This window comes from Ranitomeya variabilis, chromosome 4, assembly GCF_051348905.1.
Source record: "Ranitomeya variabilis isolate aRanVar5 chromosome 4, aRanVar5.hap1, whole genome shotgun sequence".
Taxonomy (NCBI): Eukaryota; Metazoa; Chordata; class Amphibia; order Anura; family Dendrobatidae; genus Ranitomeya; species Ranitomeya variabilis.
In genome coordinates, this window is record NC_135235.1 from 218,875,475 (window position 1) to 218,890,915 (window position 15,441).

At 45.3% G+C, this 15,441-nt stretch overlaps 1 long non-coding RNA gene across 1 annotated transcript in view; it reads left to right on the plus strand.

Annotated features, from left to right (window-relative positions):
- The first annotated feature begins 9,810 nt into the window (after positions 1-9,810).
- Positions 9,811-15,441, plus strand: part of LOC143768659 (uncharacterized) — a 69,383-nt gene continuing 63,752 nt past the window's right edge. Inside the window, exon 1 of the long non-coding RNA XR_013213987.1 lies at positions 9,811-10,035. This is a non-coding gene — a long non-coding RNA (uncharacterized LOC143768659). The remainder of the gene's footprint in view (positions 10,036-15,441) is intronic.

A 15,441-nucleotide genomic window follows, 5' to 3' on the forward strand; every position in this document is an offset into this window, starting at 1 on the left:
AAGGAAATGCCAAAATGCCTGAAGTCCAGTGTCAAGTACCCACAGTCAGTGGTGTGGGGTGCCATGTCAGCTGCTGGTGTTGGTCCACTGTGTTTCATCAAGGGCAGGGTCAATGCAGCTAGCTATCAGGAGATTTTGGAGCACTTCATGCTTCCTGGCACCTGCTCACAGTGCCAAAACCACTGGTAAATGGTTTACTGACCATGGTATTACTGTGCTCAATTGGCCTGCCAACTCTCCTGACCTGAACCCCATAGAGAATCTGTGGGATATTGTGAAGAGAAAGTTGAGAGACGCAAGACCCGACACTCTGGATGAGCTTAAGGCCGCTATTGAAGCATCCTGGGCCTCCATAACATCTCAGCAGTGTCACAGGCTGATTGCCTCCATGCCACGCCGCATTGAAGCAGTCATTTCTGCCAAAGGATTCCCGACCAAGTATTGAGTGCATAACTGAACATTATTATTTGATGGTTTTTTTGTTTGTTATTAAAAAACACTTTTATTTGATTGGACGGGTGAAATATGCTAATTTATTGAGACAGGTTTTTTGGGTTATCAGGAGTTGTATGCCAAAATCATCAGTATTAAAACAATAAAAGACCTGACAAATTTCAGTTGGTGGATAATGAATCTATAATATATGAAAGTTTAATTGTAATCATTACATTATGGTAAATAATAAAATTTAACACTATATGCTAATTTTTTGAGAAGGACCTGTATAAAGGATATGGTAGCTAATCAAGGGAACACTTTAGGAAATATCTTGTCACCTAGCATGTTTATAGAACAAAAAAAACTACTTGGTTATCACAGACAGGTTTTTCTTGGTGTGATAAATACAATATGCGTCAATTCCATAGAAGGACTAAATCAATCACTTTATCTCAAGAAACTTAGCATGTTATAAATGCATTTATCAATTGTGACACACTTAGCATGTTATAAATGCATTTATCAATTGTGACACACATTACCCAATTTATTGCATAGAATGAACAATGTACGATGTCCAACAAGGAAATTAAAAAACATATATCTGAACACATATGTACTAGTGCTGGGCGAACATGCTCAGATAACGTCTTATTCGAGCTTGCTCGGGTGTTAAATGAGTATCTTGGGCGTGCTGGTATATTATGTTCACGTCCCTGTAGTTGCCTGATTTGCAACTGTTAGTCTGAGCACATGTGGGGATTCCCTAACAAACAGGCAATCCCAACATGGATTAAGGCTGTCTAACAGCCGCAAATCATGCAGCCACGGGGACATGAACATAATACATGAGCATGCCCAAGATACTCATTTAACATCCGAGCGTGCTCGAATAATACGTTATCTGAGCATGTTCACCCACCACTAGTAAATACCATTTAAAAAAAATTATTCTGGAGCTACTAAACATTGTGTGGATGTACATGGAAGTGAAATGAGTATCTTAATATATTATGAAATAAAAATGATTAATAGCCCAGAAAAAGGTGGCAAAAAAAACCCAGCACCAACAAAAAAACAAAAACAAAAAAGTGGTATGAACTTTCGTAATGATAATGTTTTTATTCACTAATGTGCTGTATAATAAGTGCTCACTGAGTGAGGTAAATTCTTCAAGCCCAAGGTCCAGGCGGGCACATGGGGCACAGACGTCATTGCAGCAAGCAGGTGTGTGTCCTGGTAGCCACAGCACACATGCAGAAAAGGCAAGCAAAAAGTCTAAATAAAGTCCTTGAGACCACAAGCGGTCAGGAGACATCCTGGAAGTCGCAGGCGGACACGTAGCAAAGGCAAACAAAAAGTCTAAATAAAGTCCTTGAGACCCCAAGTGGTCAGGAGACATCATGAAAATCACAGGTGGACACATAACAAAGGCAAAAAAAGTCTAAATAAAGTCATGGAGACTGCAAGTGGTCAGGGGACACCCTGGAAGTCGCAGGTGGACATGTAACAAAGGCAAACAAAAAGTCTAAATAAAGTTGTGGAGGCTGCAAGCAGTCAGAAGATGTCCTGAAAGTCACAGGTGGACACATAGCAAGTGCAAACAAAAAGTCTAAATAAAGTCGTGGAGACCACAAGCGGTTAGGAGATGTCCTGGAAGTTACAGGTGGACATGTAGCAAAGACAAACAAAAAGTCTAAATAAAGTCGTGGAGACCACAAGCGGTCAAGAGACTTCATAGAAGTCGCAGACAGACGCTTATGAAAGGAAAATAAAATTCTTAATAAAGTCATGGAAACCGAAAGCAGACACGAGACAACATGGAAATCATAGGTGGTCATGTAACAAAGGCAAACAAAGGTTTTAATATAGTCTTGGAAGTGATGTCTTCGGGGAAAAAAGGTATTACATTTAGTGCTCTAGATCGAAAGCTGTTGCTAGTAGAAGCTCTCCATTTTGGCTATAGAGCAGGACATTTCTCGATGACGTTGATATATTCTAATGAGCAGTTATTTGCAAGTCCTTTAATAGTCATTATAATGGAGTATCTGATTTTATACTGACCTCTAAGGCGGCTGCTAGGACTCATTAGTGTAAATTAACTTGCAAATAATTAAAAACCTCCTATTTCTTACTGTAGTACAAAGTTTATATCAATTTACAAATTTAGGGAACCCGTTTTTTGTCTTCATCAGCGCATGACATATTAATTAGACACTATTTTTGTATAGCACTAGTAAACTGTAATTATCCAGTGTTTTTTGGACTCTACCGAACAGCGATGACGGGGCAGTCCATCGGGATCTAAAAAGGGAATGCCTACGTCATGCTTCGCCCTTCAGATCCTGCCTCGAGCAGAACACTGGTAAAGTATCAGGTTTGTCAAGAAAGTTTCTTTAACAAGTGGATTTCTTTCGTTCTTGTAGAAAGGGCCTGTTAGCAAACTTTTCAAGAGTTTTGAATTCCTAGACTTTTACAACAGGAGATTCATCACTAATAAGTGGCCATTCTTGGGTTTCGGAGATAGTAATGGCGACCATGTAGGTTTTCCTTCATTTTGCTAAAATTGACAAGAAATGTGTGAATACAAAAGAATAACTAAAAGGATTCTCTAACTTTATTGGTTCAAAATTTTTAAAAAAATCCATAAGTAGCCACATATGACACAGAAAATGACAACGTTCCAGACTTGTTGACAGGTAATGCAGCGTATTCTCCTGTATGTTCACATGCGACATTAGTCCCATGTTGGAGGGATGAAAAGTCGCTGATAAACATACGGGCAAATACATAGCATAATTTTCACCAAGCTTAAAGGGTCATTGTTTTTTTTTATTTTGTACAGGTATGTTCTGGTAGGGGCCATTTTCCATAGCGGATGACACTTATTTGGAAATTATTATGTGGGATGCACAGAGACTATACTGTAACTGTGTGCTGGCACAAGGTCGGGGAGGGGGGGGGGGTAATTGTGTGATCTACAGACTCTATTAATGTACTGAGGCACAGCGATAGCACTGTTACCATGCTGGGAACAGAGGGGGCATAGGTACTATGAGAGGTCATTACTATAGTTTGGGGTTAAAGACTCAGCACCATTGCATTGTGGAGGCACAAAGATGGCACTATTACCTTGTGAAAGCACAGAAGGGGCAATGTTACCTTGCAGAGGTACAGAAGGGGCACTATTACCTTATGACGGTACACTAAGTGTCACTATTACCTTGTGAAGGTACAAAAGTGTCCTTATTAGCTGGTGGAGGCACAGAAGGGGCACTATTTCCTGTGGAGTCGCATAAGTGGCACTATTACCTTGTGGAGGCACAGAAGGGGCACTATTACCTTATGGAAGCACAGAAGGGGCACTATTACCTTGTGGAGGCACAGAAGGGGCACTATTACCCTGTGGTGGCACATAAGGGGCAATATTACCTAGTGAAGGCACAGAAGTGGCATTATTAGCTTGTGGAGGCACAGAAGGGGAACCATTATTCTGTGGAGGCACAGAAGTGTCACTATTACCTTGTGGAGTTGCAGAAGGGGCACTATTATTCTGTGGAGGCACAGAAATGTCACTATTACTTTGTGGAGGCGCAGAAGGTTCACTATTACCTTGTGGAGGCACAGAAGGGGCATTATTATCTTGTAGAGGAACAGAAAGGGCACTATTACCTTGTTGAGGTACAAAAATGGCACTATTATCTTGTGGAGGCACAGAAGAGGCACTATCACATTGTAGAGGCACAGAAGGGGCACTATTACACTATGGAAGCACAGGAGGTGGCACTATTACCTTGTGAAGGTACAACAAGGGCACTATTACCTTGTGAGAGTCGTACCAAAACAGTTGAATGAAGGGAAAATTAAATCAGAATAGTGGACATATAATCCCTTTAAAAACAGCTTTTAATAATGATTATAAAAAAATGATTATAAAAAAAAACCAAACACCTACCCAGTGAATAGCATGGTTAAATAACATCAATAAATATTGAGCACAAACCTACAATAACCCTGCTGTAGACCTATCTAAATACCTACTTTACTGTGGAGGTTGGTACCCTAAGGAATGATATTTTGGCGCACCCACTCAATGAGGACTGTCATCCATCATCATGGCATCCGGCATTTTGAACATCCACACTATCTTTTTGACCTCCTGATGAAATGCGACAGTGGGGAAACGCGTCGGGCTGATTCCGGCCCAAGTTCATCGGAGGTCCAAAAGATAGTGTGGATGTTCAAAATACCAGATCCCATGATGATCATTGATTGGGGTGCCAAAAAATCATTCCTTAGGGTGCCAACCTCCACAGTAAGACAGATATTAAGAGAAGTCTACTGCAGGGTTATTGTAGTTTTGTGGTCAATATTTATTGATGTTATTTAACCATTCTTTTCAATGGGTAGGTGTTTTTTTTTTAATTCATTATTAAAAGCTGTTTTTAAAGGGATTATATGTCCACTATTACCTTGTGGAAGCACAGAAGGGGCACTATTAACTTGTGGAGGCACAGAAGGGGCACTATTACCTTGTGAAAGTACAAAGCGGCACTATTACCTTGTGGGGGAACAGAAGGGGCACTATTATCTTGTGGAGGCACAGAAGGGGCACTATTATCTTGTGGAGGTACACAAGGAGCACTATTACCTTGTGGAGGTACACAAGGGTCACTATTATCTTGTGGAAGCACAGAAAAGGCACCATCATCTTGTGGAGGCACATAAGGGGCACTATTATCTTGTGGAGGCACAGAAGGGGCACTATTATCGTGTGGAGGCACAGAAGGGGCACTATTATCTTGTGGAGGCACAGAAGGGGCACTATTATCTTGTGGAGGCACAGAAAGGGCACTGTTATCTTGTGGAGGCACAGAAGGGCACTATTATCTTGTGGAGGCACAGAAGGGGCAGTATTATCTTGTGGAGGCATAGAAAGGGCACTATCATCTTGTGGAGGCACAGAAGGGGCACTATTATCTTGTGGAGGCACAGAAGGGGCACTATTGTGGAGGCATAGAAAGGGCACTATCAACTTGTGGAGGCACAGAAGGGGCACTATTATCTTGTAGAGGCACAGAAGGGACACTATTACCTTGTGGAAGCAGAGAAGGGGCACTATTATCTTGTGGAGGCACAGAAGGGACACTTTTACCTTGTGGAAGCACAGAAGTGGCACTATTACCTTTTGGAGGCACAGAGGTTGCACTATTACTTTACTCAGGTACAGAGGGTGCATGGTTACTGTGTGGAGATACAATAGGGGCACTGTTCTTCTTGGAGGGTACTATTTTTGTGCAGGGCACCAGGGGACACTAGCACTGTATAGCTTTTGTATACACAATACAAGCGAAAACAAGAGTACATGTACCACCCACAGAAATGGCAGAAAAGACATGTACTCTGTTTTCGCTTGTATTGAATATGCTGTTTGGAGTATTTCACCCGGCGATATGCCGTTAGGAGATATATGGGGAGGGTTTTTATGTTAATATACCCTTGGCCCTGATTAACACAATGTGCTGGATGATTATCGTTTATGCCTGAGCTTTTGTATACAGTACAGACCAAAAGTTTGGACACACCTTCTCATTTAAAGATTTTTCTGTATTTTCATGACTATGAAAAATGTACAGTAGCACTGAAGGCATCAAAACTATGAATTAACACGTGGAATTATATACTTAACAAAAAAGTGTGAAACAACTGAAATTATGTCTTATATTCTAGGTTCTTCAAAGCAGCCACCTTTTGCTTTGATGACTGCTTTGCACACTCTTGCCATTCTCTTGATGAGCTTCAAGAGGTAGTCACTGGAAATGGTTTTCACTTCACAGGTGTGCCCTCTCAGGTTTAATAAGTGGGATTTCTTGCCTTATAAATAGAGTTGGGAAAAGCAAAGCAGTCATCAAAGCAAAAGGTGGCTACTTTGAAGAACCTAGAATATAAGACATAATTTCAGTTGTTTCACACTTTTTTGTTAAGTATATAATTCCACATGTGTTAATTAATAGTTTTGATGCCTTCAGTGTGAATGTACAATTTTCATAGTCATGAAAATACAGAAAAATCTTTAAATGAGAAGGTGTGTCCAAACTTTTGGTCTGTACTGTATGTACAGCACTATGTAGCTTTTAGTACTGAAAATAGAGAGAGACTATTAAAAATTAGTTGCTATACCATTGAAATTTAGTTTTATTTCTTTTATTAATCTTTGGTTTTCTTTTATTGCTCTGTAATTAATTGTAATTCATTTGTCTGAACCAGAAGCAACAAAACATATATGTGGCATCCCAGGAGTCCGGTTACCACAGTGGCATTGCCTCGCTTACAGTGGGGTGATGACATTCCTGGAAGCAAGGAGGGGTCCCCTTGCCAGGTAATACCAGCATCCAATGCTTTCCTGACTCCAGACCAGAAGGGGGAGCTCTAACACCTGATTTCAGGGGAGCTTCCCTATAAGTTCTGGCCTGGAGGAGGAGTCAGTCAGTCAGTGTCTGGGAGAGAGAGAGAGAGAGACAGGGTCTGAGTGAACAGAGGAGAGAGGAGAGAAGTAAAAGAGAACCTGGGGAGTGGAGCTGTGACTAAGCTCACCCCAGAGTACAGCGCTAGAAGCCGGGCCGGATGCTGGAGTCCATGGCTGACGGGTACAATAGTCCCAGCAGCTAAATCCAGAGGGCAGGGGATTGCAGGTCTCCTAGCCCAGCAGACACCCGAAGGCACAGCAGTAGACCAGAGCCCGGAGCCGCCATAAAGGAGCAACACCTGCAATTGGCTCAAGTTGCCTGCCATATGTACAAATACTTCAGAACAATAAGGAACAGAGGACTAAGCATAGCTCTAGGCAGCAAGGACCTCAGAGGTCAGCGCAGTAAGGAGGCCTCAAAACCCATCTGGCTTAGGGATTCCTAAGTTGCTTCCAGGCTCCCCAGACCTCCATTGTCATCTGTAACTATTGCCCTGCCCTGCCTGCACTTCAAACCGTGAGTAAAGGTGTGGAAACTGCACCCTGCTGTGTCCTCGGAGTTATTTACTGTGCTATTCGTCCTGCACTATATTCATCATCACCATCTTTAACCATATAAATGCCATGGGACTAAGCTCTACCTGTGGAGAGCTGTAACAACTCTGCTGCATCATCATCAGCCCCAGCGGTCTTTTTAAGCAGCGTCGGCCATCCCTAGCCGAGTACCACAGGTGGCGTCATGAATCATCTCCTAGAAACTTTATTTCCCCTTTGATAATCATTTTTCATTGGACACCCAGGGCCACAGACCGGGTCACTGCTGCTGTGACACATCCCTTTAAGAACCAGCCTGGTACTGAGTATCCCCACGGCCCTGGTGGGCGCTCCATATAGTAATAGTCGGTTCTGTTACATGGGCTCGTGACGTCTAATAGCATTTTCAGTCCTCGACTTTGCACTTATAGATGACTCAGCGAGAAGCCGCAGGATTTCTTGATCATATGATACGTGTAGGAAATTTTCAGCAAAATTCAACCGGGTCCATAAGGTTCTGATAGGATTTCCAGCAGAGATCAGTATACAGCACTGATAACACAGTGGTCTGATACGAGAGGTTATACATCAGTATACAGCACTGATAACATGGTGGTCTGATACCAGAGGTTATAGATCAGCATACAGCGCTGATAACATGGTGGTCTGATACCAGACATTATAGATCAGTATACAGCACTGATAACATGGTGGTCTGATACCAGGGATTATAGATCAGTATACAGCACTGATAACATGGTGGTCTGATGCCAGAGGTTATAGATCAGCATACAGCGCTGATAACATGGTGGTCTGATACCAGACATTATAGATCAGTATACAGCACTGATAACATGGTGGTCTGATACCAGGGATTATAGATCAGTATACAGCACTGATAATGTAGGGGGATCTAGAGGTACCTTCACACTAAGCGACTTTACAACGATAACGATAGCGATCCGTGACGTTGCAGCGTCCTGGGATAGCGATATCGTTGTGTTTGACACGCAGCAGCAATCATGATCCCGCTGTGAGATCGCTGGTCGTTGCTGAAAGTCCAGAACTTTATTTCGTCGCTGGATCTCCTGCTGACATCGCTGAATCGGTGTGTGTGACACCGATCCAGCAATGTCTTCACTGGTAACCAGGGTAAACATCGGGTTACTAAGCGCAGGGCCCCGCTTAGTAACCCGATGTTTACCCTGGTTACCATTGTAAAAGTAAAAAAAAAAAACACATACTCACATTCCGGTGCCCGGCGTCCGCTTCCCTGCACTCCTCCTGCATCCTGTGTAAGTGCCGGCCGTAAAGCAGAGCGGTGACGTCACCGCTCTGCTCTGTGGGAGATGCCGGAGATATTCGGCGCTGACACAGGATGCAGGAGGAGTGCAGGGAAGCGGACGCCGGGCACCGGAATGTGAGTATGTTTTTTTTTTTTTAACTTTTACAATGGTAACCAGGGTAAACATCGGGTTACTAAGCGCGGCCCTGCGCTTAGTAACCCGATGTTTACCCTGGTTACCAGGGGACTTCGGCATCGTTGGTCGCTGGAGAGCCGTCTGTGTGACAGCTCTCCAGCGACCACACAACGACTAAACAGCGACGCTGCAGCGATCGGTATCGTCTGTATCGCTGCAGCGTCGCTTAGTGTGAAGGTACCTTAAGGACTGGTACTTGCCCCCACCACTTTAAGAACCTATCCAGTTCTCATTGTACTTTTGACATATAGTAACTGCTGTTATGTCCTTATATGCTGCTATGTTGCCGTATGTCTATGTCATTTTTGTGTGTTGACAATGTATGCTTTATTATAGGGAAAGTGTAGTACCCTTGTTGGGACACTAGATGGGGTATCATAGTGTACCTAGTTATTTATAGGAGGGGTCAGCTGCAGAGGGATGATTTCCTCATTTCAGTTAATCGAGTCAGGGCGCCCAAACCGCCTGCATGGGCTAAAGTGCCCAGAATGATAGCAGTGACCACACAACGTTCACTAAGGGAGAAGCCCAGCCATCCGCAGCATCAGGCCTGAACAACAGTAGGGCAGTATAGCAGCAGGAAAGGAGATTAAAGACGGAATCAGTGACAGTACGGTCAGGTGACCCCATTATGTGGCAATGTATCGCATGGGCTGATGCCCCCAGATCCGGCGCGAAACGGCTGAGGGATCTCTCAGATGCAGTGGACCAGGAATACACTGTGTAACCGCAAAGTACAGTACAGATGGGCAGGTCGCTCGCCAAGTGACAACTGACTTCGGAGACAGATACTCTCATGTCTGGGGCAAAACAGGCTAAGATATGTATATGCATAGCAGAGCTGAACAGGGAGGACACTGAGGAACCATGCGGTACGGTTTAACCCCGGGTATGTGCTGTGTGACAGAAAGGGAAGTGCACGGAAAGACGAAGAAATGTGCAATGTGAAACCTGTTGTAAATGCTGTCAAGAATATGGATGTGCTGCGTAAAGAAAATAGAAAAGTTGTTCATATGAAAGTTGAAATGGACTGTGTCTCAATCTGTGCAAAACCGTCTAAAGGGAGCCTACAGCAGAGCAGAGGGGACCCTGACGGCGCGGAAAGTGGAGCCACAGGTATGCAAAGTGATGGACATTGTTTTTATGTGATAGGAGGCCAGGGCACAGGCGCCCTGGTATCCTCAGCCATGACTACGGCCCTGGCCCTCTCTCACAACAACATGGTGGTCTGATACCAGGGATTATAGATCAGTATACAGCACTACCAGTAAACACCATGTACTCTATTTACATGGAGGGGGACTAATAACCTTTATGCAGGAGGCTAGACATGAGGAATAATGGGAATAGTATATTCTCCATACTGGTCCATCATCTATGTGACATCCCCCTGCCCTCAGGCTGCTCTTCACTACTACATGAGGTAGAAAATGGAGGAGCACAAAATGTCTGAGGTAAAGCTTTCCTCTGTATGTGATGTAGCTGACACTACATTACTATGAGGTAGAAAATGGAGGCGTGCACAATGTCTGAGGTAAAACTTTCCTCTGTATGTGATGTAGATGACACTACACTACTATACATACCTCCCAACTTTTGAAGATGGGAAAGAGGGACAAAGTTTGTGGCACGCAACGTGCGCCGCGGCAAATTTTAGGCCACGCCTCTGACCACACCCATTCATAACTAGTCACACCCATATCCACGTCCCAACCACATCCATTTAGCACTGCTGATCACACTGTTTCATAAACAATAATTATAAACAAAAAAATATGGCCACACAGTGCTCCATACTGTATCATGGCCACACAGTGCTCCATACTGTATAATTGTCACACATGATGCTCAATACTGTATAATGGCCACACAATGCTCCATACTGTATAATGGCCCCACAATGCTCCATACTGTATAATGGCCCCACATGATGCTCCATACTGTATAATGACCACACATGATGCTCCATACTGTATAATGGTTGCACATGATGCTCCATACTGTATACTGGCTGCACATGATGCTCCATACTGTATATTGGCTGCACATGCTCCATACTGTATAATGAATTAACATGATGCTCCATACTGTATAATGGCCACACATGATGCTCCATACTGTATATTGGCTGCACATGATGCTCCATACTGTATAATGACCGCACATGGTGCTCCATACTGTATATTGGCCGCACATGATAGTTCGTACCGTATAATGGCCACACATAGCTACTCCTACACACACGACTGCGCTCCGTACACTTTGCACACATGGCTCCACTCCGTACACATGCGTTCCGCTCCATATACCTCGTACACACGCGGCTCCGATCCGTACACCTCGTACACATGCGGCTCTGCTCTGTACACCTCGTACACATTCAGCTCCGCTCCATACACCTCATAAACACATGGCTCCGCTCCGTACACCTTGTACACATTCAGCTCCGCTCCATACACCTCATACACATATGGCTGCGCTCCGTACACTTTGCACACACGGCTCCGCTCCGTACACACGCGCTCCGCTCCATACACCTCGTACACATGTGGCTCCGCTCTGTACACCTCGTACACATGCGGCTCCGCTCCATATACCTCGTACACATTTAGCTCCACTCCATACACCTCATACAGACACCGCTCCACTCCATACACCTCATACACACACGGCTCCGCTCTGTACACCTCGTACACATTCAGCTCCCCTCCATACACCTCATACACGGCTCCGCTCCATACACCTTGTACACATTCAGCTCCACTCCATACACCTTATACACACACGGCTCCGCTCCGTACACCTCATACACGTTCAGCTCTGCTCCATACACCTCATACACACATGGCTCCACTCCGTACACCTCGTACACATTCAGCTCCGCTCCATACAGCTTGTACACATTCAGCTCCGCTCCATATACCTCGTACACATTCAGCTTCGCTCCAAACACCTCGTACACATTCAGCTCCGCTCCATACACCCTGTACACATTTAGCTCCGCTCCATAAACCTCATACACACACGGCTCCGCTCCATACGCCTCACACACACATGGCTCCGCTCCGTACACCTCATACACATTCAGCTCCACTCCATACACATCATACACACACGGCTCCGCTCTGTACACCTCATACACATTCAGCTCCCCTCCATACACCTTGTACACATTCAGCTCCACTCCATACACCTCATACACATTCAGCTCCACTCCATGCATCTCATACACACACGGCTCCGGTCCATACACCTTGTACACACATGGCTCTGCTACATCCACACTGTAAACACCTCCTGACCCCACACATAAGGCAGCTTACTTACCTCATCCAGCAGCACCATGGCAAGTTGGCAACCAGCACAGCTGAGTCCTGCAATCCACGGAGGTCCCGATCATGTGACCCCCTGACTCCTCCCCTCCTGTGACCTCATCACTAATGTTGAGCATTCCGATACCGCAAGTATCGGGTATCGGCCGATATTCGATACTTTCAGTATATCGGATACCGGAATTGGAAGTTCCCATAATTCAAAGAGCCAGAGTTCAGCCAATGAGGAATCATTAGAAGTGTGGGCACATCCTGTTCTGCATGTTAGGCATGTAACTACTGGCATGGCTGTGATTGGTTGCTGAAATGATGTCATGATGCACTATAAAAGTCGCCGCCGCCATTTTGGGTTCACTCTGATGTGAATTCAGTTAGGGACAGGACGCTGTTTTCTGACTGAGGGCCAGTTTTGAGATAGCGATTTGCTTTACCCAGGCTAATTTACCAACCGCTGTGTGAGAACCTTGTTTTTGCCTTGCAGCGCCGTTCACGGCTGTCTGCACGATCTCTGTGTGAGTGCAGCTCACTCTGTAGTCTGGTCTGCAGCCACCGCTGGTTGTAGTCAGCTCAGGGTGCGTCACTGCCTCATACCATTCCATTGTCCTTTTTTCAATTAGTGCAGCCTGCCAAACATTTTTTCAAATTTATCCTGTTAGTGGCTTTCCATCCGTATCCTGCTAGATTGTGGAAAAACACTATATAGGATTACATAGAAGGGCTTTTTTTGCCTTGCAGTGCCGTTCACGGCTGTCTGCACGGTCTCTGTGTCTCTGTATGCATTTAATGTCTCCTCCACCTCCCCCAATACATCCTACATTATTCTTAGTTGTTTTCCTTCATGTAGAATTAACCTACAAGGAAAGAAAGGGTTTATTTTAATTCCGATATTTTAGTCCCATTGACTTGCATTGGTATCGGGTATCGGTATCGGCGATATCCAAAAGTTTTTGAATATCGGCCGATCCAATCCGATACCGATACTTCTGGATATCGGAAGGTATCGCTCAACACTACTCATCACAGGTCCTGTGCGCACTGAGCAGCCAATATGTGGTCACTGGTGTAAGGCTCTGCGGGTGCAGGGATGACCGGCTGATACATTGCACACCTCCCAACCAGTGCAGGACATACTTGTCCCGGCTGTGACAGCGGGGGAGACTGTCAAAATCTTGACAGTCCCGCTGGATTCGGGACGGTTGGGAGGTATGCTACTATATGAGGTAGAAAATGGAGGAGCACAATGTCTGAGGTAAAACTTTCCTCTGTATGTGATGTAGATGACACTACACTATTATGAGGTAGAAAATGGAGGAGCGAACAATGTCTGAGGTAAAATGTTATGATCCTTAGTGGTTGAGGATAACAAATTACTCCAGCTAAGTAACAAACATAGGACAAGCTCTAGGGAGGTGGCCAACTGGACTGACCGCAAATCTGAACCTATCCAAACACACTAGAAGTAGCCGGTGAACGTGCCTAAAAATCCTAGACGTCTCGAGCCAGCCTGAGGAACTAACTACCCCTAGAGAGAAAGAAAGACCTCTCTTGCCTCCAGAGAAATAATCCCCAAAGATATAGAAGCCCCCAACAAATAATAACGGTGAGATAAGAGGAAGGCACATACACAGGGGTGAAAACAGATTCAGCAAATGAGGCCCACTAATACTAGATAGCAGAGAATAGAAAAGGGGTCTATGCGGTCAGTAAAAAACCCTTACAAAATATCCACACTGAGATTTCAAGAACCCCCACACCAACTAACGGTGTGGGGGGAGAAACTCAGTCCCCTAGAGCAACCAGCAAGCGAGGAAATCACATTTTAGCAAGCTGGACAAGAAACATGATGAATGCTGATAATCAAAAATGAACAAACAAAAACTTAGCTTGTCTTGGAGAGACTGGGAGCAAGGTAGTCACAAGGAATCTGAAGAGCACTGAATACATTGATAGCAGGCAAGGAACTGAGTATCCAGGTGAGCTAAATAGGAAACCAACCAAGGATAACGAACCAGCTGATGCTGCCAACCTGCAGAAAGACAACACTACACAGTACCGCTTGTGACCACTAGAGGGAGCCCAAAAATAGAGTTCACAACAGTACCCCCCCCTTGAGGAGGGGTCACCGAACCCTCATCAAGACCCCCAGGGCGATCAGGATGAGCCGCATGGAAGGCACGAACCAAATCGGCCGCATGAACATCAGAGGCGACAACCCAGGAATTATCCTCCTGACCATAGCCCTTCCACTTAACCAAATACTGAAGCCTCCGTCTAGAGATACGAGAATCCAAAATCTTCTCCACCACGTACTCCAATTCGCCCTCGACCAGCACCGGAGCAGGAGGCTCAACAGAAGGAACCACAGGTACCACATACCTCCGCAACAAAGACCTATGGAACACATTATGAATGGCAAACGATGCTGGGAGATCCAAACGAAAAGACACCGGGTTAAGGATTTCCAAGATCTTATAAGGACCGATGAAGCGAGGCTTGAATTTAGGAGAGGAGACCTTCATAGGAACATACCGAGAAGACAGCCACACCAAATCCCCAACACGAAGTCGGGGACCCACACCACGGCGGCGGTTGGCAAAGCGCTGAGCCTTCTCCTGTGACAACCTCAAATTGTCCACCACATGGTTCCAAATCTGCTGCAACCTATCCACCACAGAATCCACCCCAGGACAGTCAGAAGGCTCAACCTGACCCGAGGAAAAACGAGGATAGAAACCAGAATTGCAGAAAAAAGGCGAAACCAAAGTAGCAGAACTAGCCCGATTATTAAGGGCAAACTCGGCCAATGGCAAAAAAGTCACCCAATCATCCTGATCAGCAGAAACAAAACATCTCAAATAAGTTTCCAACCAGTGGCGTACACACCATGTATGCGACGGGTGCCGCTGCATCCGGGCCCCACGGCCGGGGGGGCCCGGTGCTGCCCGGCCCCATGGTGTGTACGCCACCTATTTTTTTTTTTTTTTTGTGTTAATTTTTTTTTGCTCGGGTCGGGGACCAGTCGTCCCGGGGGGGGGGGGGGGGGCGCGCGCGCGAGAGAGCCGACAGGGCTTTGCTGTCGGGCCCTATCGGAGATGAGCGTGTGGGGAAGCAGGAAGCTTCCCCACGGTGCTGCGCTGCAGTTGGAGGGGGAAGGTCACATAGGGGGCGCGGTGATCTCATTTCCGAGCGA